General features: G+C 43.9%; 1 protein-coding gene across 10 annotated transcripts in view; it reads left to right on the forward strand.

Annotated features, from left to right (window-relative positions):
* The window catches only part of FBLN2 (fibulin 2), a 115,374-nt gene that overhangs the window by 20,070 nt on the left and 70,181 nt on the right, over positions 1-25,123 (forward strand). The window contains exon 1 of one of the 10 annotated variants that reach the window (XM_015293444.4): positions 4-118. The exons of 7 other annotated variants lie outside the window; for them this stretch is intronic. The gene's annotated coding sequence lies outside the window, so the exon portion shown is untranslated. Of the gene's footprint in view, positions 1-3; positions 119-10,702; positions 10,778-19,801; positions 20,251-25,123 lie in introns of those variants that run through there. 2 more of the 10 variants (XM_015293440.4, XM_015293441.4) reach the window with 2 other exon arrangements.

Below are 25,123 nucleotides of genomic sequence, written 5' to 3' on the forward strand. Positions count from 1 at the left end.
TCTGGCAACATTACCCTGTGAACGCGGTCTCCAAGTCGTGCAGGCTCGCTCGCCTCATGTGAGCTGAACGAAAACCAACGGGAAGTTTGCAAGGAAGAGGAGAAAATGCATGGGATAAGTAAGAGAAGTGCTCGCTGCCTGGTTTTGCTGGTGTTTTTTGATTCCTGAAGCGAGCAGCGCTGGGTGCAAGCACTCACTGGCTGCCTCTTAAGGAAAGCGGAGTGTGGGTCTGTGTCAAGATTTGGGGAGCAGTCTTGGAGCACTGGTGGAGCAATCAAGCCCCAGGCGGTAGGCTCTTGAAACTTGATTGAGAGCCGGCCTGCTCTGTGCCCCACGCCTCACCTCACCGCTCTGCTGTAGCACGAAGCCTCGTGCTGGAGCCCGTTGCCCGCTCTGAGCGGGGCCGAGGAGGTAGGGCTGGGCGCGTGGTTCGTGCTGCCTGCAGGAAGGTCCCTTGAGCTCACTGGTGCCACAGCAGGACCCGTTTCTTTGGTACCAAAGGAAAAGATGTTATTACAGACGAGTTCTTGTTTCTCTGAGCCCCGCGGTGATGGGCAGAGGTGGGGATGGAGGGCGTGTCTGTTCCTCCGGCTTTGTAAAGGATCATCAGCACCTGAATACGCCTCCTGCTCATGGAAGGCTTTGTTAAAACAAAGGCATCCTTGCCCTTATGCTGGCGGGGGGTGGGGAGGCTATGAGCACAGGTAATGGATGCAGCTTTACTTTTAGCTGTGATTTAACAGCGGTAGAAGCTACAGATTATGGCATATGATTAGCAGGTATAAGAGTATTTGAGAAAGATACAACTTAATAGACGTAAATCACCTTTGTTATTCGGGTGGATGTAACTAATTTCAATACAAAAGATTTTTCGTGGAGTGGCAGAATGGGGCCCATAGAGGCCAAGGAAGGCTTACCTACTTTTTAAACTGCTTATTTTCCCAAGGGTTATCAATTGGACCTGCGAAATTGCTTTGAAGACACAGCTATGCTAGCATCAATAGAGCTGGTGTTGACATAAAAATACCATCCAAAAATCACACCTTTAATTGGCATTAGTGTGTTGGCAAACTTTTTCCAGTGGAGCCTTATCCTTCAACAGCCATATTATTGTAACCATATCATGTGTCGTGTCTCACGGGCACAGGCTCTGAGCAGGATTTGTTGAATTCAACGTGATGACTGGAATTGTAGAATCATAGAGTGGTTTGGGTTGGAAGAGATGTTAAAGGGTCTCCTGGTTTGAACTCCACTTCCCTTTCTCCACTTTCCCCAGTGAAGACAAGAAGTCAGTGGCAAAGGAGCTGAGGCCTTCAGTCTTGGTAACATCTCAGTGATTCCACTCTTCTGGGACTCCTGGTCTGGGACCACTGCAGTAAGCTGCTTTACAGGCTGCACTGAGATAGAGAGTAGGCAAACACTGGCCTCTCAGTGTATTTAAATAATAGGAAAAATGTTTTTTTCTTCTTTAAATTCAAGTGTTTCCTTGAATAGAGAGTTTCTTCACATTTTTCCTTCCTTCTGTCCATCCACTTTAACATCTTTTCAGTTGCATTAGGTAGTTATACGTCATTACAGTCTTATAAATTTATCTGATCTACATAAAGCTGGCAGAACTGCTGTCTTTATGTGAATTAGTGCACTGAGTGGTAGGTAGCCTTACAAGGGTGATGATGGGCAGCAAGTCTTGTGGTTCCTAATGGCACCAGGAATTACATTCCAGTGTCATCTGTACCTTCTGTCCTGGTCAGACCTGCAGCATTGGAGAGCAACAGTAACTTGTGTATGTGAGGGCTGGTTGGGTGTGCACTGCTGAGAACCCATGGACCCGCTGGAAAAGACCCATGACTGTGCAGGAGTCTGCACTGGAGTGCTCCTGGGCATGCTGTATGTGGACAACATAAAGCCCTCCAGGCACCCCAGGCTGGCATTTGACTCGAGCAGCAGTGCAAGGATGGCATCTTCCTACCTGCTGTGGCTCTGGCTGGTATTCAACCCTGTTATTATGGTTTGTTTGTTAGTTTTCTAAATATTTTGTTTTACTGGATAGTTCCCCAACAGTGGAAAGGGAGGTGCTGGGGCAATTCCATGTGGCCAGAGCTGCTCTAGTCCTGGGGATGCTCATTCCTCAGGATCTGCAAAAGCATGAATTAGCTCCATGCCAAATCCATGCTGTGACCTGATTTCTCTGTGTTGGAAATACTGCTTTTTGCACATTACCTCTAAGGGCTTCCATGGTTCTCATTGCTGTAGTGTTTGGTATCTGCTCACTGTTCTCAGAGCCTACATGGAGGCTCTTGGGTATGGAGAGTAACCTGATTGTCATCCTCATGCCCTTAGATTTTTATACCTTTTGCGAATCAAACTGAGCCTCACCTTTCACAGCTGCTTCCTTTCTTTTATTCTAAGGCATGACAAATAATTACAATGTTGGTTTCTTTCAAACTGCTGTTTGGGACTTTTCCCATGCCTTGGAGTTTCTTCACCTGGTCTATGGGTAAAAGCTGAAATTTAACTGCTTCTGGCAAAAACCAGAAGAGTCCCTTGTGTTATCCAGAGATTTTTGTGGTTGTTGAAAGACTTCACTGGGCACAAGCTTTCCTACAGCTGCCTTCTGGCTTTTCAGCATCATATCCTGAGGGAACCAGTGTGGCTAGCTGGCCCCAAAGTGTTTTGGGATTGCTTGACTCCTTTCTGAGCCAGCAGCCTTGGAGAATGCTCCCATCTTTTCTGGAGGTGGCTGTGGTCACAGGTGCCTTAAACGACCCAGGAAGAGGGCTGTGCCTGCTGGGATCTCCCCTTCCTCCCCTGGCCCAGGGCTGAACTGTACCAAAGTATTTCTTTTTTTAAGTCATGTGCAGATCCCTAGTGGCAGAAAAAACCTCGACTCTTAATTATTCTACTTCTTATCTCTTAGAGGTACCGGCAGCTCATATGTTTAGAATAAGGCTCTGATATAGTTTTATGGTCTCACGTATTCACTTTTGTTTAGCTTTTCCCCTCATTCTCTTGCATTAGAAATTTGGATTTCCTGCCAGCTCATTGGCATAATATTAACCTTTCTTTTTGCTGGACGTGACATGGTGCCTTCAATAACAGGGGCCTGGATTTAATGTCCCAGGGGTCCTTTCCAGTTCTATGTTCTCGTTGATTAGGAGCTGAAAGAAGTTTATGAGAGGGGCTTTCCAAAGGCTGGTTTGTTTTCTCCTGCTTACATTACTGTGGTCTTCCTTTAAGAAATCAAACTGTTGAAACAAACGTATATCCCCCTTAAATATGGAATTGGACTATGAAATTTCAGCTCATTCGAGGCTCATTTGTGCTCCTTCTTCTGAACATGCTTAGAGCAAGATCAGACCCTTTGACTTACCTTTCAATTCTTCTTACAAACCTACTGTATTATTCATGAAAATTAAGTTGTGCTAATTACATCTCCTGTTCTGCTTTATGCGAGACATACATTCCTGTCTGACTTGCTTGCTAATGAACATTGTGCACTGAATCCAAACCCAGACAGAAGTTAAAGCGCTGTCACGATCCATGCACGCAGCTCACTCTCATGTCCTTGTCTAGATGTGACCTCCAGGCGTCCTACAGTGGCCAGGAGATGTCAGTGACATCTACTGCTGAGTGCACTACATCCTGTGGCTTGCCTCAGTGTGGTCTCGTTTTTATGAATGAAGGCAGGCAATGACTGCTGAGCTGTCCAGACTGGTGCCAGGAGCCTGGTGTTGTGGAGACTGGGTGGAGGCGTTGTTGGAAGCTCTCTCTGGTCCCACCATGGGATGGCTGTGTGCGGCTGCACTGCTTCTGTGAGGTGGGCTGGGCTCAGGGGACACTGGGGAGAGAAAGCCATGGAGAAGTGTAAGTCGCACTGTTTAGCAAAGTGAAGGTTCTCATTTCAGAGACTTCTTCCCTGCTGATTTTGGTAGGATTTTATTTTCTTGGATCCTTAGAATGAAGCTTCACTCAGTTCAGTTCTGGTTTTTGCTTTTGATGCTATTCAGTGAACAAACCTTGGAGACAAAGAGCTCATTTTTTCCTGTATCAGCAAAACTTTTTAGTAACTGCTAACCCCTTACACCTGTACGTGTCTGGTGAAAGAAGGGTCTTAGCCTGGTTTTGTCTAGACTGGTGATGGAAGCAGAGAGGAAAAAGCAATTCTTGGGGTATGGATACATGACTTTTTGGAAACAGAAAATATAACCAGCAAAAGTTATATCCCCAAAAGAGCTGGTGGGAGGGGTCTTCTGGGTGTTCTTAATCTACCTTGCTGCAAAGTCAGCCAGGTTAGCTCAAACCACCTTTGTTTTGACTTAAATTAGCTGAGTCTGCAGTAGCGCTGTGAATGTTCTCTCTGTCCCTCCTGCCAGACGTGTGGTGGGGGACTACCAGCCAGCTGCTGGTCCTCGGCCAACTCCTGCTGCAGCCACATCCAGGAGAGGCCGTCTGTGTCCCCTGGGCTTCACTTAAATCAGAGCTGAGCTATTTGCCCAGCATCAGTTTAAAACATTTGTCAGGCAGAATTAGCTTAAGATGTGCCCTATGCACTCACACTCACGCTGTCCTTCACCTTCAGCTCGGCATATATCCCCTGGTCCTTGTTCAGGTCTCATTAACAGTCCTTTCTGGGAAATTTCACAGATCACCAGAGCTCTGTGGCAGTCATCAGGGGTGGGATCACTCCTTAAGGGTGTCTGCATGGTGCAGATTGAATAGTTTGGTGTTTAATTTGCTGATTTACTCCTGGAAGGACAGGCTTGCTTAGTTACCTGATGATCTGTGAATCAGTTAAGATGATACTGGATATGCACACATAGAGCAATTTAGAGGATGCCTATGAGATTTGAATTGCTGTTTAAATTAAAGGTAATTTGTTGTGTATCTTTCTGTACCAATCCCATTCTAAGTATTTTAGAGAAGCAACTTCTAGGACTTCTGCTTTTCTTTATGGCTCACTGGACTTTGGAGACCAGGTTCCTAATGTAAAGATGGGAGCTAGTAAAGAAGTTTTGCTAGTATCATGAATGCTTAAGATACAAGGGAGACAGAATGCATTTAGAACCTTGAAGTGCTGCATAACCTGAGACCTTTTCCCAGATGAATGCTGCTTTAAATGTATCACTGGAAAGGGAAAAAAACCCGACAATGACAACAACAAAAAACCCAAATGTTTCTGCCAATGATGATTTTTTTTTCTTTAAGAATTAAAAACGACTGTTTAGAAATGATTAATTATTGTAACATGTGAGCACGGTAAGGTTTCATCCATTCACAGTAGTATTTCAAATGATTTAAAGTTGTTTGTTCAGGGTTTGCTTTTACTATGTCACTGGATGTCATGGATTTGTTCCAGCTGTCCTCCACACATGTATTGCTCATGATGGATTTTGCGTGAGAACAGACTGCCAGATTTTAGTTTTGATACCAAAGCCCAATTTTGTTTCAGTTTTAAAACAGTTTTGCTTTGCAGAGTATACTGCTGGCCTTTAATGGAGTAGATAGAGAAGATGCTGGCTACTCTTGTGCTGAGTTTGGGCCTGGTTTCCACATCTGAAAGCCTTTGAAGCTGAGAGCAGTGTGGGCATCTGAGCAGTGATCTTACCTGTCCCCGCTGAGCACAGCCACATCTCCCCTGGCAGCAGCTGTGTCTACTCACTGCCTCCCATTGCTGTCACTGCCTCTTGGCAGGGCGCAGCAGCCTTCTATCTGCTGGCTGCGTTCTTCCAGTGAGTGTTGCCTAATTTGCTTTAGGCAAAATCAGGTGGATTATCTCAAGCCACTAATTAGACTATTGAAGGTAATCCTGCTGGCTTTTGGATTTGTCTTTTTCCTTCCCGAAGTGTAGTGGGGAGGATGCTTAGCAGCCACATCAGAAGGGAGCTGGGCAGTGCAGGGCTCCGCACCGGCACAGCTGCAGCTGAGGGACAGCGGGCACCATGGCCTCAGCTGAGGCTTCAGGAAGTCATTCATCTACAGAGATCTTTCTTCCTGAGCTGCCAAGGCTCGCCCGCTGGTTCTGCCAGGTCTATTGAGGCTTTTTTCCCCCTTATTCAATTCTTGTTACTGGAACACTTACATCTGGTAGTATGTCATCTTCCTATTTCCTTCTTTAGTTTCCTAAACTAATCTAACTCAAGCGTGGAGCTCTGTCAACTAATCAATATAATGCACTGTCAGATTATCTTGAAAGACTGAGTATGATTAATGTATTAAACTTGGATGGCTGCTTGGAAAGGATATAATCTGATATTGTAGAAAGCAGATTGATTTGGGGGAATAGCGTAGATAGGTCCATGTGCTCAGAGGAACTGCAGCGTGCTCTGAAGCGTTGCAGCTTGCCTTTAGAGAAAACCAAAACTGCACTCTGCTCTCTGACATGCTGCTTGGTTTTTGGCATGGTTGCTTGCTCTCAGCCAGAAGGATGTGCTCTGTGGAAAGCGTCTGAAATAATCTGTGGGCTTTTGTAAAATGCAAGCACGAATAGCAGGAGTGCACGAGAAGCAATCTCTCTTCTTTTTTTTTAATTAAATTTTTGCATCTTTGAAGTGTCAATTTAGTGCACTGTGCCCTGGGGTACTGCAAGTGTCTGAGTATTTAGGATATGTAAAACAACACGACTGTGCAATAACATCTCCTCAGTCTGCGCAAGCAGGTAACCTTTAGAGCATTGCTTTTATTCTTACATTCAAACAAAGTGAGCTAAGATGCTAGTAACCAACAAGGGCATTTACTGATGGACTTATGTTTGCAAAACTCTATCCTCATGTAAACAGTAGAAACAATAAGTTAGCAGTTTACTATGAAGCTGAAGCATGCCTCTAGACCTGCCAGTGTCACAGTGAGTTATAATTCCTGGTGTTGCTGCTGTGGTCTGCAGTTGCCTGTCTCTGAGGCTGGAAATGCCTTTTTGTTCTTTGCTTGTGCACTACTGGCTGCTGTGATGTCCTAATGTGAGCTAGGGTTCCAGGTGCTCTTAAGTGGGATACATCTCTGCATTGGAAAAAACCACTCAAACAGGCAGCAAAGTGTGTGTCAGGCAAGCATGTGTGTGTTTTAAATAAAGCAGTCTCCACTGGGTTTAAAATGAAATGTTTCCATTTCTTTTTAAGCCTGCTTTTCTAAAACTCATTTAAAGAGACTAAAGAACATCTGCCATTGGTGACATCCTTGGGCCCTCAGAGCACAAAGCCTGTGACATTTGGGTTGGTCACCAGGACGGGGCGCAGGGTTGGGTGTTCCTGGCAAGCACCTGGGCTGCAGCGTTTGTGTAACAGTGCTTACTAACTTTTTCTAGCTGGTTTTCAGTGAGATATTTCCTGATGTGCAAATTAGGTAGGCCTTATTTAATCAAACAAGGAAAAACTAATTTAAAATGTTTTTTTTTTCTCTCCAAATCACATCCTGTTCTTACCCTTTAATGAGCATGGATTTTAAGTTGCAGGGTGGCTGTAGCCCTTCTGACCTGTTTCCCCTCCCCTCCTTATTGACACTGATATTAGAACTATGGGAAAACTTACAGTGCTGGCAAAATGGGTGGAAAATCAAACGTTAAATGTTTTGCTTGAACATTTTGTGGTTTCTCCTGAAATTCTTTGTCTGAAACAAAGGATGTTCTTTGTTCTTATCTGGGGAGGAGGGGAGGAGGAATGGGTTTTATCTGGAAACAAATCTGCAGTGTCACTGCGGATCACTGGGGGCACTGAGTTCTCCACAACCTTGTGGTGGTGGTTGGCGGCTTTTTGTACCTGAAACAGAAAAGGCCATTTACAAACTGTCCAGAAAGTTGCCTGATGTGATGATGAAAAATTGCTTGTTGGCAGGTCCTTATAAATGCACTCAGAATCAAAATGTTAGTGATTTGGAAAAATCTTGAAATACAGTAATTTCACATGACCCCCTCTTGGAAGCTTCTACGTTTTGCATTCTTTGCTCCAGCACAATTCCCACTGAAGAAATGCTTTTAAAAAAAAAAAAAAAAGAAAAAAAGAAAAGATTACGGCTTGTTTTAAAAATGCCTTTCCTTGTGTCTTTAGTACTGCATTAAGTTATGTTTATATGTCTTAGTCTTATCCTGATTTATATGATCAGAACTAAGCTTTCTTGGATTTGTCTGGAGTCTGAAAAGATAGGAACTGCGCCACCAGATGCCAGTGATACCCCATGGGCTTGCAGGCTGCTCAGGGCTGTGCTGCCCTTTTCCCTGACCCATACCCTTTCCCTGACCCTGCTCTCCACCTACAGACCTGAGGAGCAGCGATGGGCACAGGGACTGGGGTGAGTAGGTGGCTGGAGCAGCTGCTGGAAGGGGATGTCTGGGGTGCAAGTAGAGTAAAACCCTGGGAGGAAGCAGCAGCAGGGGCAGAGGGGTGACCCACACGTGTCACTGAGTGTCTGCACATTGCTCGGAACAGGCGTCAGGGCCCAAAGGCACTCTGTGAGGCTGTAGAAGAATGGTGGCCTGGTGATGGTGGAGGTGCAAGGACCTTCTAGTGATGTATCTACAGCCCATTCAGCCAGACATGGTTAACAACACAGGAGAGCAATGTGGTAAAGTAGCTGCTAGTTGTCACTTGGAGAGTATCCTTCTGTTATTTCAGAATTACTAAGACACTTAATTGCCTGTTCATTAACTGCCTCAGACAAAAAATAAGATTTGATTAATTGTCATTTCAGCAAATTAGAGCCTGTTGTACAGACTAACAGAATGAAGCAGCAAAGAGCTGGCTTTCTGCAGCTAGCTGTGACCTGCTCAGCCTGCACAGCACCCACCACCCATCACTGACCCTGGGGCCTTGGGCTATATGGGAACTGGAGGGGCCGCTGGTATCAGTCCAGACTGTTCATGAGGTGAGGACCAGAGAGTGCTGCCCATGGCACAGTGGAGATGACACCAGTGTTTGGCAGAGGTACATGTGGACACAAATGCAGACAGATGGCAAGAGAGTGTGTTGGCCGTAATTCCTAACTTTGAGATCGCTTCCTTGTTGTTGTTGTTTTTCTTTAAGCAGTAGTCATTGTAACTGATGATGATAAAATTTCCAAGCTGACTGAGATCTTGAATTCGTCATTGAAGACTGCATGTTTTTCTCTAATAGTATGTTATTTCTAACTTACATACATTCTGATTTCAAATATACCTGATTTTAGTTATGTTATTCAACGGGGAAAATGGAATTTGCACCTTTGCTATAGAATAAACTGGTTTATCTAATAGTCTTGGGTTTGAAGAAAGGAAAACCACAGATTCATTACAGGAGCACAGAAAAATCCCACACAAGGTATTTGCAGGTGTTAGTCACACAGCCAAGCATTTCAAGAGCAGATTCCTTGCCTGATATTGTTTTGCGTTCTTCTGACCAAAAGTTAAAGTTCCCTGAGAGCTTTTCTTCTTTTGAGCCATCTTTCTGTTGATCCTTTTTTTTTTTTTTCAAGATCCCCAATTGTTGCTCCCCTTTAATGTTTTCTAAAGGGTCTTTCTCACCTGTTTGGATGCAGCTATATCTTCTCCCTCCATCTGCCGAAGCTTGGCCAAGAAAGTCAGTAGAAACCTCTCATTTCTTTGGCAAGCCCTTGTCTAGTGAGGCTGGATGCTCTTTCAACCTCCCAGTGTAATTTGATTTAGAAATGTTTGAAACTTTGACAGTGTTGACATTGGGATTACACAGAATTTGCTTTCAAGAAAGTTGAGGATTAGCACAGCCATTGACTGCTTGTGCTTTATGCTTTTCAACATCTAAACACTGAAGAAAAATCTACACCAGATTGGTGTCTTTGTAAACCCACCTGGGTTTTAGGACCTGACAGCGTGGTTGGGTGTGGATGAGTGGGAGTGACGAGACTCAAAGATCACTCTACCTCCCCTGTGCCACACTACTGTATGTGTTTGTCAGTTTCACCACTGGTTTAACTCTTCCCAGTGCAGAATTTGGGAAGAAGAGACATTTCATCCTATGCAGTGCAGGTTTGAAGATGATGACTGCAGATACAGAACAAAAATAGATCAATAAAAATAGAAGAACATTAATGAGAGAATTAATAGAAGAAAGTTTTTTTTTTTTTGAGGGTGGTTTTTTTTTGTGTGTGTGTGTGTTTGTGATGGAAAGCTTTCTTCTGTTAGCAGAAGAAACTGACATGGCTTCTCATTTAGTTGGTGGCCACGCTAGAGTGGAGTGGTTGGGGTCTTGCAATATGCCCCATTTAACGTCCTCACTGCCAGAGGTCCCAGACCTGAGCTTCATTGTGGCTCACTGGACCTGACCGGGCTCTCAGTGCAGTGCTTTGTGTCGGCTGTGGGGTTGGCAGTGGCCAAAGCACTGTGGTGGTGGCCTTGGGCAGGGGGCTGGCTCCTTCAGGTAGGGGCTGTGCCACCGCTGTGCCCTGCACCCCGGGGAAAGGGAGCCGTGGTCCTCGGCAGCCAGGCAAGTTCCCGTCCCAGGGGTCTGGTGTTTGGAAACGAGCTGCTTATCAGCCCCATCTGGGTGGAGGAGGCAGCCCTGGCGTGCTCCAGCCATACCTGGGTCAGGCGGTCACACGGCTTTGTAATGCGAAGCAGCTTCCTTAGCATAGCAGGGGGTAAAACGTGAATTGACCATATCATAGGCACATGGTACTTCCCTGCTCAGATTACACTACAAAATCTGGGCAGTTCCTAAGATAGAGCTGGAAAAGGGGATTTGGGAGTGTGAGCAGCACTTGGAGCAGAGCACAGCTGACATGGCTGGGAACAAAAGGTGATAGGAAAACTCTCTGCATCTACAGTGCTGCACATCCACAGGTCAGCAGAAATTTTTCCTAACTGGATGTTTGTTGCAGATTTGTTGGGAGAAGCATGAAATAACTTTGTCTGAGTGCTGGCTTTGCTTTTATGCCTTATGTTCTGCTAGTTGCAAAGATTGTGTCTGGCTGTTTACTCTCTGATTTCGTACTTTGTTTTCCAGATTTACTTTCTGTCTGCTCACCAGACTCTAAAACTCTTGATTAATACCTTCCGTTTAAGTCAGTTTAAAGACTTAAGTAGGTAGAGGCGGGTTTGCTTTGTTAGTTAAGGCTGCTGAAGCTGCGCCTACTCTGCTCAGGGACAAAGCTTTTTACAGTACGGTTTTCTGCAAAATACTCCATAAGCACCACATGTGTGTTAGTGCTATTAGTCAGATCTTCCCAGGCTTTTCTTGCTTCTCCTCAGAAGGGAGCTTCTTACAAAAACAATTATTTTTAATGTTGCTTCTGGCCTTTTGACTGTGAATTCAGAGAGCATTTTACCTCACATACTGAAGCGAAAGTTCAGTTTGTTTTTGTTAATGTAAGTCAAGAGGTAGCAGTGATTCGGTGTGACAGGCTGAATGTGAGCCATATGAGCCGAGCTGCACAAGCATAAAGGATGATTGTGCTGCAAAATATCTCCAAGTAATTCGAATTTTGACACACTTACCACTTCTCAAGTTGCATTTCCCCCTTCCCACCACTTCTGCCCTTCCCCCGCCGTCAGGGATCTGATGGGATAGAAATATATATGCATTGTCTCTGAAGTGGTGAGGCTTGGGTTAGAAGTGCTTTTTTTTCTGTGAATTTGATTGTAGCACAGTGAGAGCTTCACAAAGGGATAGCAATAATTGCATATGCTTACTTATATAGCCTTAACTAATGACTGCAGGCGAATAGCTCAAGCTTTAGCTGCTAACTTTTACCACTTGGAGCGTGTAAGGGTCACTGATTTCTCCGTTTCACTAACAAGTTTTGAAACACACTGATAGGTTTGTGATTTAAGAAGAGCAACTTGTGCCTTGAGCCAGGGAGCACAGCTGGCACACAGCTCCTGGTGTGGGACGAGGGTTGCATGCATGGGAGGACGCCGTGTCCCCAGGAACCCACAGCACCGGGCGCAGTGCCACTGAGCCCCTCTGGGGTGGAGGACCTCATAGGACTATTTTTTTTTTTCCAATTAAGCACTATTTACTTTTGTATGTTTTATCTTCTTAGTTATTGACTTCTATTTAATCTGTCATTTGTCTGTACGGATGGCAAAATAACGCATATTCATAACAGGATCTTATGTCCAGCCCTTCTGTTGATTAAAATTCTGCATCTCTTAGCATTTGGATGTAGATAGGAATAAGAAGTAATGGTTCATTTCTGACTAACGTTTCTTACAAATAAGTGAAAAGATGTATGTATGTGTTTGTAAGTGTATCATATGGCCTTTAAGGGTCCCTTCCAACTCAAATGACTCTATGAATCTATGAGTACAACATCTATAAAATAAGACATATTTTACAAACTCTTAAACTGAAGGATTGAATTCACTTCTCCTGGGGAGTTCATCATGCACGTGGAGCAAACACGTCCCAGGGTAAATGAGAACAGAATGTGGATTTTCAATGAAGTTGTTCTAACCCATTGGACCAGCGCAAACCCCCTGAAGTCATTAGAAAGGACCCTGCTGACCCTGATGAAAGTGGAGATAAAGTCAAGAATTAAGGTGGTCTAGGTTGTGACATGCTTTTGCTGCTTGATGTTGTGTGCAATGTTTTTAAGGAACCAAACACAAAGCAATACATTGGATATTATTTTTAAGGCAAAATCCCAGATAAATAAATATCTGTCATCAGGTTCTTAATGATTCCTTGCTTCACTTTAACAATGAGCTATCCATTATATAGTCTTAATTTATGGAATGTTAAACAGTTTCTGGCATTTCTGTGCCCCTGCAGGAAGAACAGATGGTACTCTGAATGAGTTTTGCTATGGGATAAAATGTTTCAGGTCTTCAATGGATCATATCCATCTGTAAGAAAGGAATAACATTTGTGTAAAATAAACAGGGTACAGTCAAACATCTTGAAATCCTCTGATGAATGAAAAAAAAGTGTGTGTAGTCTAAAGTGGTAGTATGCATTGGGAGGTAACATGGAAAACTACTGCGTAATGTTAGTTTAAAGGTGAACATTTACTTCACTTAAATATCCCAACTGGGAAATCATATATATGTGGATCTGGAAGGCAGTGGTAAGTACAGAACATGGTCAATGTATACTGACAGTAGACCCTTTATAAAAAGAACATTATGCTTATAATCAGCTAGATTGGCTATGTCTTCATCTTGTCTCCATGCAATAAAGCTCTCTCTTATTTGATTTATACAACTTTGGCTGCTCTCTGAGAATACTGTTGAAGTGATGAAAAATAGAATCCTGACAGTCTTTATCATATTGGTGTATAATGTAGCTATCCCAGTAGAACTGAGCAGAACATCTCCATTGTGATTTGCATCTTGCACCCCCTTCAAAAGCGTGTCCTACAAGGCAAACAGACAATGCTAGCACTGCAAGAAGTTTCATTTGCTATTCTCCTAAATGACCAGAATCTGTTAGGATGGTGAACCTCCATCATTCTATCAGAGCTCTAGTGCAGTTCTACCAGCTAGCATTTGGGAGAGTTGCTCCTTTCTCCTAGCTGGCCTACGTACTTCTGTTGTTTGGGCTTGGTGAGAATTTCTCCTTCTAACAGTTCTGTAATATTTGGTCATATTCTTTATACAGTTTTCCTTTGCAGATTGAAAAAATCATACATTCCTCAGCTATATCTACCTGAAAATAAGGGAATTAATCATCAAATGTCTCCATAAGGCACATAAAGGCAAGCTCACATCTGGCGGCGATCAATACCATCCTAAAATGGATAATCAGTGACATTAATTGCTCTCTAAAGTTCTACTCGTGTCTTCACAGACTAGAAGAAGCTTCATGAGTGAAGTAACTTCTAGAAAACTGAAGTGAAACTAAAGCGTGGATCTGGAGAGACTTCAGGTTCATGGACCCGACCGGTCTTCGTGCTTTTTGTACCTAAGACAGTATCATCAATTTGTGTTTAAAAATGATTCTGCCAAAGTTGTAGCACTCTTACAACGATGGGCTATCTGACAAAAATCCTCCCTCTTCCAGCTCCCTGGGCAGTCAGATGGTTGTGAACGTCTGACTGGGCTGCCAAAGTGTTTAAAATCGTTGTGGGGAGCGGCGGGGTCGTGCCGCAGGAAGGCTCTCTGCAGGTGCCTTTTCTGCCGGATGGCTGCACGTTACCGTGGGCTCAGAGCCGGCGATCGGTGAACACTAAGAGAGGAATTTGAGGGAAGGTTGGACAGCTGGAATACCTCTCCTTGCACTGTGAAGGATATGGTGCAGTCCTGATCACTTGGGTTCACGTTTTTTTTTCTTTTTAACCAAGTGTCCTGTGATTCTGGGAGACTTTATTTTGTCTTGTATATACTAGCGACTTTTCTATCTTAATTCTTCTTGCCAGTCTTGTTCTGGCCTGTGCATAACGAGCATGGAGAAGGGAGTGATTATCTTCTCATTCTTCTTCCTTTGTGTTAATAGTTTCTTTCCCCATACATAAATCATGTTAGAGTTGTAGGCTTTCTTCAGTTGGAAAATAAAATACTTTCCTCCCCTCACAGGAGAAACACTGAGCAAAGTACGCATATGTATCTTAATGTCCCAAGAACAACAACAGCAACAAAAATGGTGTCAAAGGAAAAGAGGTATTCCTGTTGTTTAAATCATAAGCACATCTACCAAGTAATATATAAAAAAAATTATTCTGTTTACATTTTGTGTGAGAGTTAGCTGAATGTATATGATTTAATGCAAAAATAGAACTCTAAGCAATAAATTGCTCTGGATTCTCTCTCCATCTTAAGAGGAATACCTGGATGTCACCTGACATGAAAATCAAATCATCAGTGTTCTAATTTTCAAAAAATTATATGCAAGAAGATGGGTATGTGTTACTCCTTATTTTATGCAGAAGGATTTGACTTTCTTGCATTAATGTTATAGTAAGTCTGCTTGGTTCTTTCTGTGATGAGACCCGTTTTCTTCTGGGTTGCAGTTGAAGTCCAATCTCCTTGTTGTTAAATATCTTTTAAAATATAGCGTGTTCCTCACTGGAACGAAAACAGGCTTTGCAGTGTCAGCATTTCTGGATTGCCAAAATTTTTAGTTTTCAATATTCTGCCTTTAGTTGCCAAGTTATCATGGGCTTACTTGTATTTGTTGATGATAAATATTCGGGCCTATGGGTTGCTTGCTTACACAGCAAACTATACTAACTTCCTGTGGTAATAGTAAATGTAATTTATAACTTACAAAGTAAACAACACTTGCTCTTCTAATATCGTTCTGGTCTGTAGGGTAAATAGTGTACAGAACCACAAATCATTGTGAACACAAGGACTGAATAGGTGCATCCGGGGGCAGAAATTGACTAAATGTGTTTAGATGCAGAACAAATGATGTGTGATGACTGAGTATGTCTACATGAAATTCTGTACAGTCTGCTGAAAAAAGCACTGCTCATCTCGCCAGGAAAGTATCCTCACATGTGAGGGGAGTACAAGAAATATGTGTATTTATTTGTGCACGTGCTTACATGTTGACACCTTTCAGACTTAAATAATACTAGGTATTCTGCTTACATGAGTTTCAAAGTACCAGTCATTGCTTTTATTTTATAGCAGCCCCTGAGAAGATTTAACTCCGTGTCAGGTTGGTTGTAAGTGAGTTTTAATGAGGCTATTTCATCCAGAACAGTTCTCTAGATCTTAATCTTCAATGAATGAGGCAGTATTACTGGCCTTGGTGCCTCCCAGAGGATTAGCAGGGCTCAGGGCATTGCCCACCCAGGTCCCCTCTGGCAGGGTGCTGGATTGCTGTGTCTGTAGGAGGTAGACATCTTCTGGGCAACATCCAATTTGTTTCCCATCACTGTGTGCTGCAGAAGATACCATAAGAGGTCTCAGGCAATGTATGTGAGTTGGGTGCCTGGGCCCCAAACCTGCTTGTCATGTCACCTTGAGGATTTGTTGGCCTCTGGGAAGTAAAACTTCCCCTCTCTCTTGCTCAGCCCATGTATCTGTGGTTTACTTTCCAAAACCAGGAGTCATACAGCAGTCCTCAACTTCTCTTACGCAATTCTTCACAGTCTTAGAGGATCAGCAAAGAATAAACACAGGGTTGAAGATGGGCGATATTGTGAGAGTAACTTCTATTAGTTACATATGGATTTTTGTTGTTGTCTCTGAATGAGGGACTCCAAGATGATATAACAGAGTGCGCATCTTTTCACATTTTGATATCCAACAAAACAAATTAATTCCATTATCTTCTATGGAAAGTTTGCACAGGAACAGTTGTGATGGATTACATCTGCGGCTGCTGACTGATTAGCAGCATGATAGATGTAGGCTTCATTTACAGGGATTTGCTTTCATTCATGAGGAAAAATTGAAGGTTTCTTTCAAGCACGTTTTTTGCATTAAAACTTTGAAAATGGCTCAACAAATGGTAGACTTTGAGTTCTGTTTGCTTAATGCCTGTGGTAATTAACATTTCTGTGAGAACATTTTAACCAAATGCTCTAGTTTTTCCTACATTACAATGATATTTTTTTTCTCTAGCAAAAGAATTTAATTGGTATATATATAATAACTGATTTGGGATTTGTTTTGTCACCATATGATAGGAAACTGTTGCTGAAGGATTGATCGTTGTTTCTTTTTCTGGACTTTATTAATTTTATGATAGGCAATATGGCTTGTGGTACATGCACTCAGCACAGATGTGCTCTGTCTGCAGTCCGTCGGCTCATATGTGGGTGGAGAGATGGTACGTTTGTGAGTGCTGAAATAAACCCCATTTGTCTTTGTCATACCAAAGGATGTGTGCAATGTGCCTTGTTGTGGAGCTTGTGGTTCATCCTGGGCTCTCTCCTGGTAAGCCTTGGGCATAGAAGTGATGGTGAGGGCAATTGTTTTTTCTTGTATTGTTAATTCTTGTCCCTTCTCCGTTTAGAATAGAGTGCAGCAAACTCTCAGGATCAATGTCAGCAGCAGAACTAGGAAATCTGGGGTGATTCCAGCTGCAAGAATGTGCTCAGGGCTGTTCTGGGGTTGTGAAGATTTGGAAAATGAAGGATTCTGAGGAAATTTACTGTGACTCAATGACTCAAGACAAAGACATTTCCTTGAAATGTGGGGTGAAGAGGACAGGAGTCTTTAAGAGTAATGCCTCCAAAACCTGACGAAGATCTCAAACTACTGTGTGTTTTCAATGAGTAAATTTGAGCAGCTTTCCTGACGAAGATCTAAAACTACCGTGTACTTTCAATGAGTAAATTTGAGCTAGCTTTTCATCTGCTCCCTATCCCAGTTTTTCTCCCACAGCCTTTATTCAGAGTAAGAGGGCAGATATTGCCCTCTCTGTATGGAACAAAGGCAGTGATGGCCTCCTGTGCTGTCCTTGAGTGTTATTAATTTAAGAGCTGGAGCACAGGCAGGACAGTGGGTGTGCAGAAGTTCACCTTGTGTCCTGTGAGGCTCAGCTAGGTGCGTTTTGCAGCTGCAAGAGCAGGAGTATTTTCTCAGCTGTGGAGCAGAATGTAGCTAATGAAAGGAGTTGGTTTGTTGCTACAGTTGTTACTGAGAGCCTGCTTGCTCTCTTGAGGGACAGATTTGGATCCCATTGAGACACAAAGGAAAAGGGTTTGATCTCAGGCCCTTCTGGGGACTTCAGTACAACGTGAAAAGTCATTGTGTTGGGAATATGTCATGCTTGGCCTTCTCCAAGGGGAATCCTGAGTGCAGACAGCAACTGCATGTGTTATGGACCAAAAGATGTACGTTGACAGAACTCTGCATAGAAGATGTGGAGAAACTGTGAACCCCAAATAGTAGGAGATATGAAATGTTCACTCTACGATCAGGGTTATTTTCAACTCAGCAGATAGGGTTTCACTATTAATCATATCAATGGCAAGGCCAAGACACGTACTGAAAAATTATTTACTACAAAATTATAGTATTAACATTTTGTTTTGACATTCATTTGAAATTAATTTGCAGATGAAGTAAACCCCTCTGTGTTACTCTGGAGAGCTTCAAACCAAACTCTTCAGTTCTGAAGTTAAAGTTCAGGCTGGTGAGCGGTTCTGCCTTACAGATAGGATGTGGAAAATAGTTTTGCTGTTCCCTTTGCTCTTCCCTCAATGAAAGCAGTTCTTAATTATTTCCAAATTGGTACATGTGAGGAAACACTGCTGTTGGTTAAATAGTAGATTTTCTTTTGACTAATTTATGTTTTAGGGTGGGGAAACATTTTGGCTGTTCCAGATAGAAGATCTGTACTGAGTCTCAGTGCAAAGGCTTGTGGGGTTCAAAGTGCTGGCTGGGCTCCCACAGAGCAGGAGACTGGATTAAGGAAACAAACCCAAAGCTTGAATCTCTTTCTTAAAGAAAGTTCTAAGTAGCATCACATGCTACTGTTGGATGTGGTGAGAGGGGATGGAGATGTGTGTGAAAACAAGGTGCTCTTGATTTTTGCCATTGAGTTGCAGTTGGATTTTCCCAGGACATGGAAAGGGCTGCCCAGGGAGGTGGTAGAGGCACCGTCCCCACAGGTGTTTAACAAATGTGTAGGTGTGGCACTGAGTGACGTGGTTAGTGGACGTGGTGGGGATGGGTTGGCAGTTGGACTAGATGATCTTGGTGGTCTTTTCCAGCTGTACTGTATCTGTGACTCCTTGGTAATACTGAGCAGCAGCCCTGAAGATGTGTGAGTGCTGGGAAGCAGAGGGAAGGGGCAGAAGGCTGGATTAACCTGCAGAAAGTCAGGGAAATGAAGCAGTCTATCTTATGACGTGAAGGGATTATTTTTGAGGAGCCAGGTTATGAGACCCAACACAGGCACAAGTTCTGCTTTGGTTACTTACGGCTTCCACCAAATGTCCTCCATAATGGGGAGTACTGTGAAAACTAGGGACTTTTTCTCCTGAGTGGAAACTGAGGAGTGTCACTTGTCATGTGAATGTTAAAAATATCTTTCCTTCTCTCATTGGAGCAGCTACCAGTAGTTACAATGCTCACCTGAGCCTGGAGCACTGAGGCAGTGCTGGTGATGCCCCAGGGGCAGAGCTGTGTCTGCATGTGTGACTGCTCCTGGTGCTGGGGAACCCAGGGACGTGCTCTGCCTGCACGCTGCCAAAAGAGCTCTCCCTGTGCTAATTAGTTCATAACTTATGAGCTTTGACACGTTTTTGTTGGCTGTGCCTTGGGAAATGTTTTTGAATGGCTGTTGTTGGATTTGCTTTAATCTGTTCCCAGATTTTTTTGGCTGCTGTGGAAATAGATGGATTATTTAATTGTGTTCTGGAGGTTCGTATACAGTCACCTGAAACCTGGTGATGTTGAAATAATAATTTAAAAAAAAAAAGTATATTGATATTAAACACATTTATTTTGACTAAAAATAAATACTTAGGTTCCATCTGCTGCAGAGCTGCATGGCCCTGGTCTGGCTGCAAGTGCATGCTGAGCCTCCTGTGCACAGACATTGCGTTTACATTGTCCTGAAGGAAACCAAATCTTCACTGGTCTGACAGAGACTCAATCTCCTGTGCTTTAGGAAGCCCTGCAGCCCCACAGTGGAGAAATAGGTTTAAAAAATATGGTGGGTAGGGCTGGCTTAAGAGCCTGTGCCTCTCTGCTGGTCCGCGCTGCTCCAGGACCCATGATCCTCTCCTCCGTGTGGCGCAGGTTCTTTGCAGCCATAGCAGCACACTCCATGTGTTTTGGCTGCTCCAGCCCCCCGTCCACACAGCCCCTTTGCTGAGCAATCCATTGCCAGTGTGTCAGAGCTGGGACGAGGACCAGCTCCTCCACGTGTGCTGGGCGGGATGCTGTTGCTGCTCCCCTCCTTTCCCCCATGTGAGTCGTTTCTCTATCACTCCATGCAGCTGCCATCCTCCCACTGAGTCACTTTGGATCTACTGCAGTGGCGACTCCCAATGACACAGAATTTTGCTGTTCAGTGAGCCAAATACCTGCCCTGTTGTTTTGGGTTGGGCGGGAGCGAGGGGGAGCATTGAAGCGCTACATACACCCAAGACATGACGCTCCTTTCCACAGCTTTGTCCCGTCATTCACTTGGAACAAGGCTGCCTTTAGTCTCCAGTTCTTCAAAAATGGATTTGAAAGCTACACGTTCTGGAGGAATACGTCCCAAAGCTGCCTGGTCACTATTCCTAATGCTTGGCTGCTTCAGCTGAAATACCTTGGTCGATACTTTTCCATTACTCTGGTGTGTTGGGTTCCTGTTTGGATTTGAGCACGGGCAACGTCCTGGAGAGCATCAGGAGCATCTCTGCAGGGCGCCTGTGCTGGGCAGGGAGGTCTTGTCGGAACCGCTCTCAGGAATCCACGTGAGTTATGAGCTTGTGCTGCTCACTCCTTATTTGTCCCACTCTTGAGTTCTCTGTTGAATTAAGTAATGATCCTCTGGGCTCCCAAACGTCCATTTTTTTTTTAAGCTTTTCCATGAAAAGGAGGTTTACAGTAACTTATTTCTTATTGAAAATAAAGCTAAGGAAAACCACCTGCAAAAGCTATGACTCTTGAAAACTGTCTGATTTTGCCAAGAACTGGAGCGCTGACAACTCTGAAGTGACTAAGTATCTTGTGCTTTACTTTCAATAAGAAAAGGGAAGCTCCTTCAAATTGACTTTTCACTGGGGTTTATCGTACTTCTCTTTTCACCCAGCCCAGCTGCCCCAGATGAGGAGGTTGGCTCCAGCTCATCTCAGGTTTCATTAATTAGGCAGAAGGGAATGGCTCTGCACACTGTATGTTGCATAAGAGCAATAAAGGAAATCTTTCTCTGCTTTTCATTCATCCATCTGGTGAATAGCACTGTAGTTACCTCTGCTAGAGAGATGGGCTGGGAGCAGCAATGGCTTCCAGTGCCTGGTGAGATCACAAGTTTCCGGATTGAAAGGGTGTGAAAGGAAGAGCTAATCCATGGGCTGGCACAGCCCAGCCAGGAGTTACTGGGCTTAGAGTTTTTCTGTTTTTCATACAAGAAAAACCTCTCACAAATTTCCATTTTTCTCTTGCACTTTAAAGGGGTTGTTTTAAAATTGATACTTCCTTCCATCCCCTCCCTTCTTCCACTCGTAGTCTAAGCTATGACCGCAGCCATTTAAGAGCTGCTGGCAGCTGCAGCAGAGCAGCGAGGTCCGGCTGGGGAGAGGTGCTAAATACACATGCAAAATGCCTCGTTGTATGTACAGTATGGGTGTGCATTTGTGCTTCACCCTCTACTGTACCTATTGCAGTGCTCTTACCAATGTGACAGGGAAGAGATTCAGCATCAGAGAATGGGGCTGTGTTTGGTCCTGGCTTTGTGCAACTTGAGCCAAATTGTACTGGGTAGCACCGGGAGACCAGGAGAATCCTTGATAGCATTGCTGTCTTGATTTGTGCACAGGTGGTGAGTGCCACTACTGCATTCCGTTCTTGCTATCCAGCCATATTAATGCACATGTGGGCTTCCTTTGTATGCATGAAACCTGGCTGTGTAGATGGACAGACAAATGGAGCAGCTCACTCACAGCTCCTCCCTGCAGAGACTGTGTTCCCTGGCACAGTGCAGGACAGGTCACAGAGTTGTCTGCCACCTTTGGCTGCATCTGGCCCTGCATGCTGCTCAAAGGAGAAAATGCATAGCACAACGTTATTGCTGGTTTTACTATTCCAGCAAAGAGCCATTTAGTAAGGAACACAGAGGTAGGATAGAGAGAAAAATAATTCTACGCGTGCTGTTTGCAAAGCTCTATGACTGGCTAAATCACAGATGCTTCTTCAAAGCTGGACATCACTGGGATCTCATGCAGGTGTTCTCTGCAGTGGGCTGCATTTATTCTGCTTATTGCTTTTTGTTTATAAACTTCTGTCTTTTTTTTTCTCCTGTGAACATTTGAAAGAATGCTCTTGATACTGCAGTATCTCTTCCACACATGCACACCTTCTGCAATCGTTCTGCTGTCTCCAGAACAACCTTTACCAGGAAAGATCATGTTCCTGGGAAGGCTTTGAAGCAAAGCGCCCCTTGTCACCTCTGCTCACCTACAATGAGCCTTATGGTTTAGCACTGAAATGAAACCATCTGGAAAAAAATCTCCCAGTAAAGCACTCCTCATAATTTAAAGATGTTGCACATTTGAAATGTCTGGATGCTGTGTGGAACACATTGGTTTCATCAGCGTTTTCAAGTAATACCAAACTGTTTTAATCAAGTCAACATTCTTCATTTTGACTTTATGTTATGACTTTGATTCAAGAAAATCACTTTCCCAGTGTATTGCTTTGCAGAAATCTCAGCATTTGTAACTTTCTGTCCCCAGACTGAGTAAAAGTGCTAGTTGCAGTTCTGATGGCTGCTGATGTTAGCCTTCGAAGTCATGGTGCACAGGTACTGGTTTCATCTGCAGCGTGAGGCATTCTCATTTCCTTTTCCATGAAGACATGTGCTTGTCCTTCGTGTTCATCTGAACTCTCACTTCTTTAAAGCTGCTATAAAGTGTACTGCTTTGCCTTTCCTAGGTATCGTGTGGAAAGAAGGAGCTGAGGAATCATTGTACAATACTATGGTTTCACAGCTCCAGCTTTTGATGCCATTAGCTAGTAATTAGCTGATGTCCCTAGAGCTCCTTCCAGCAGCGGGGATCCAGAGGCTGTCCCACATCTGCTGTGTGGGTTGGGCAGGGCTCTCTCGCTCAGGTGGGAGCGTTTTCTCAGTGGGGCTCAACAGTTGTGTCTGCCTGCTTCACTCCAATCTTTTTCTCTGTGCCTGACATAGAGGCTGCTTCTATGATATGCAAGTTTATGGGTTGGTGGAGGGGAGCCATGAGCATGGGGAACAGATGGCAAAAGTACAGGGAAAATGCAACGCTTTAAAGGAATAAAAAGAGATGCTTTTGTTGGAGTCAGAAACAAGAAGTCTCTGATGAAAGAAAATGAGCCCAAGGGTAAGGAAAATTGTGATGTTATCGAGAGAAAAAGGCTCTATAAGTATTTAGGCCTTTTCAATTTGAGGTTGCTAGCTTGAAAACTGAATATTCAGGGTATCAAACAAGAAAGGATACAAGGTGTCTGAGTGACTGAACAAGGCATTGAGCAGCAAGCCTGGAGGGTGGGGAGGAGAGATGGTGCTCACCGGGGCCCTGAGTGCTCCAGCCCTCTCCGTGAGTGAGAGGAAAAGGAGCAAGGAAAGAACAGGAAAAGCTGGAGGTGCCCTGGGCCGAATGCAAACCCTTGGGCAGCAAGGAGGTAGAGGCAGCTGGACCAGGTAGGGCAGTCAGGGAGGCCCTTTGGGAAAATGGGACTATATTTGTGAGGTGATGGGAAGAATGCAGGGGGGAAACAATCTGCTATTCCTAGGTTTATCTCAGTAAATCCTCAGCAGTGCTTGAACTTCTGGGCAGGTTGGATCAATGGCTTTGTGCTTCTTACCTCAAGACAGGAGCTAATTTGGAGGTTTCTTGTTTGGAGTTTCTTTTTTGGACCATGAGCAGTTGCTTTTCAGATGTGAAAAGTGGATGTTGCATACAAGCTTGTCTGTTCCATGGCTGTGGGCAACCAGTGCCCTGCCTGCATGCATGGCCAAGTGTGTGGCTGCGACACCCAAAGCACCTGGGAAGAACTGGGATGGGAGAGGAGCAGTGGGCAGGGCTGGGCACAGCTGCACCAGCAATGATCCCACAGGCACAGAGCTGCCCAAATGAGTTCCATGTGCTGAAGCATTGACACCAGGAGGTACCGATGGGAGGGAACGATGACAAAGTGCTGCTGTGGGAACCTTATTGAGGGAGCTTATCTTTAACTGTCCTTCCATTCTTTGATCTCTGGCTAAAGCAAGGTAATAGTTACACACTTTGATGACCCACAGAAGCTGCTGGAAGTAGGATAAACTATTAATTCCCAGACTGCACTTTGAAAAATTAATTTCAGCACCACCTATTGCAAAATACTCCCTCAGACAACGTATCCTGCTTCTGGGAGCAGTTCTGAACAAGTGAGCTTCTTCCAAGCCATTAGCATACATTCTGAAGCTTTTATTTCCCATTGTTGGTATCCGTTAGCATGCTGAACTAATATACTCAAATAGTAGTAAAAACCTTTCATTTATAAGAACTGTATCTCTGTACGACGTATTGAAGTAATTCAGATTCCAGGATGGAGCTGTGGAAATTCTCAGCACAGTTTGTCCATATCTTATCAGAACAGGCACGCTTTTCCCACGGCCTGGCTGCTTTCCAGCAGTGCCTAAGCAGACTTGTTGGAAGCCCGGTTTGAATGGGAGAAGTAATCTTTCTGAATGGATTTTCTGGCAGGATTCCTGTTGCGTGTGTGGTTTATTGTTCTTGGTGATGTGTCTACATTTAACCCGCTAGATAAAAGTTTTAGGGTCTTTTTTTTTCTTCTTCTTCTTCTTTTTGGGTGTGGTTCTGGAAAAAATAATCAGATTGTAAATTCTATAGGATCTTATACACAAACTTATTTTTTTCTGTTTTATCTACTTTTCCATGCTAGCTGTATAGCATTTTGAGCATGCTTTTGATGTTAAAGCCAACAGATTATTTCCTTGGACTTTTCTACGGTCAAAGGATTGAATGATTAAAAAACAAACAACTTTCTTTTCCTCAACCCATTTTAGCAAAGTTTTATCGTGCCAATTCGTTTCATTTTTAAATAGCCATTCTATTCACAGTGCAGTAGTTCTGTACAAAGGAACAGTCGTGCTGTCAAAAAGAAAAGAAGCGGTTCCCACTGGTGGCGTATCCTGAACTGGAGTGAAGGCCTGTTGGGTGTGCATTGGTTGTAACTCCAGTGTACGCAATCAATCCCCCGTGCACTGCAGGCCTGCTGTGGAACTGAGCCAACTTCTGAGCTGAGGATCCGGCCTCTAATATGTATTACAGGATAGCTAATATGATGTTTAACCACTCGGTAACAGCAGTATACAACGAAGTTCTATTTTGTCACCGCTGGGGCAAGAAAATAACTGTTAATGCTGAAAACTGAAGTGCAAATGATTGCTAAATAGAGGAAGGGGGCAGAACAAAACTCCTGTTATTTCAAGTTAACATGTTAACAGACAAATTCTCAGGCTGAGCTTTGGCCATGAAAGATCCTGAAGATTTGGATCTTTGTAATTAAAACAAAAAGATTAAATATCTTAAATTTGCATCTACAGAGGAGGAACTGTGCATTTGTCGAGTATCTGCCAAAAAAATC

The sequence above is a fragment of the Gallus gallus genome, chromosome 12 (genome assembly GCF_016699485.2).
Source record: "Gallus gallus isolate bGalGal1 chromosome 12, bGalGal1.mat.broiler.GRCg7b, whole genome shotgun sequence".
NCBI classification, from domain to species: Eukaryota; Metazoa; Chordata; class Aves; order Galliformes; family Phasianidae; genus Gallus; species Gallus gallus.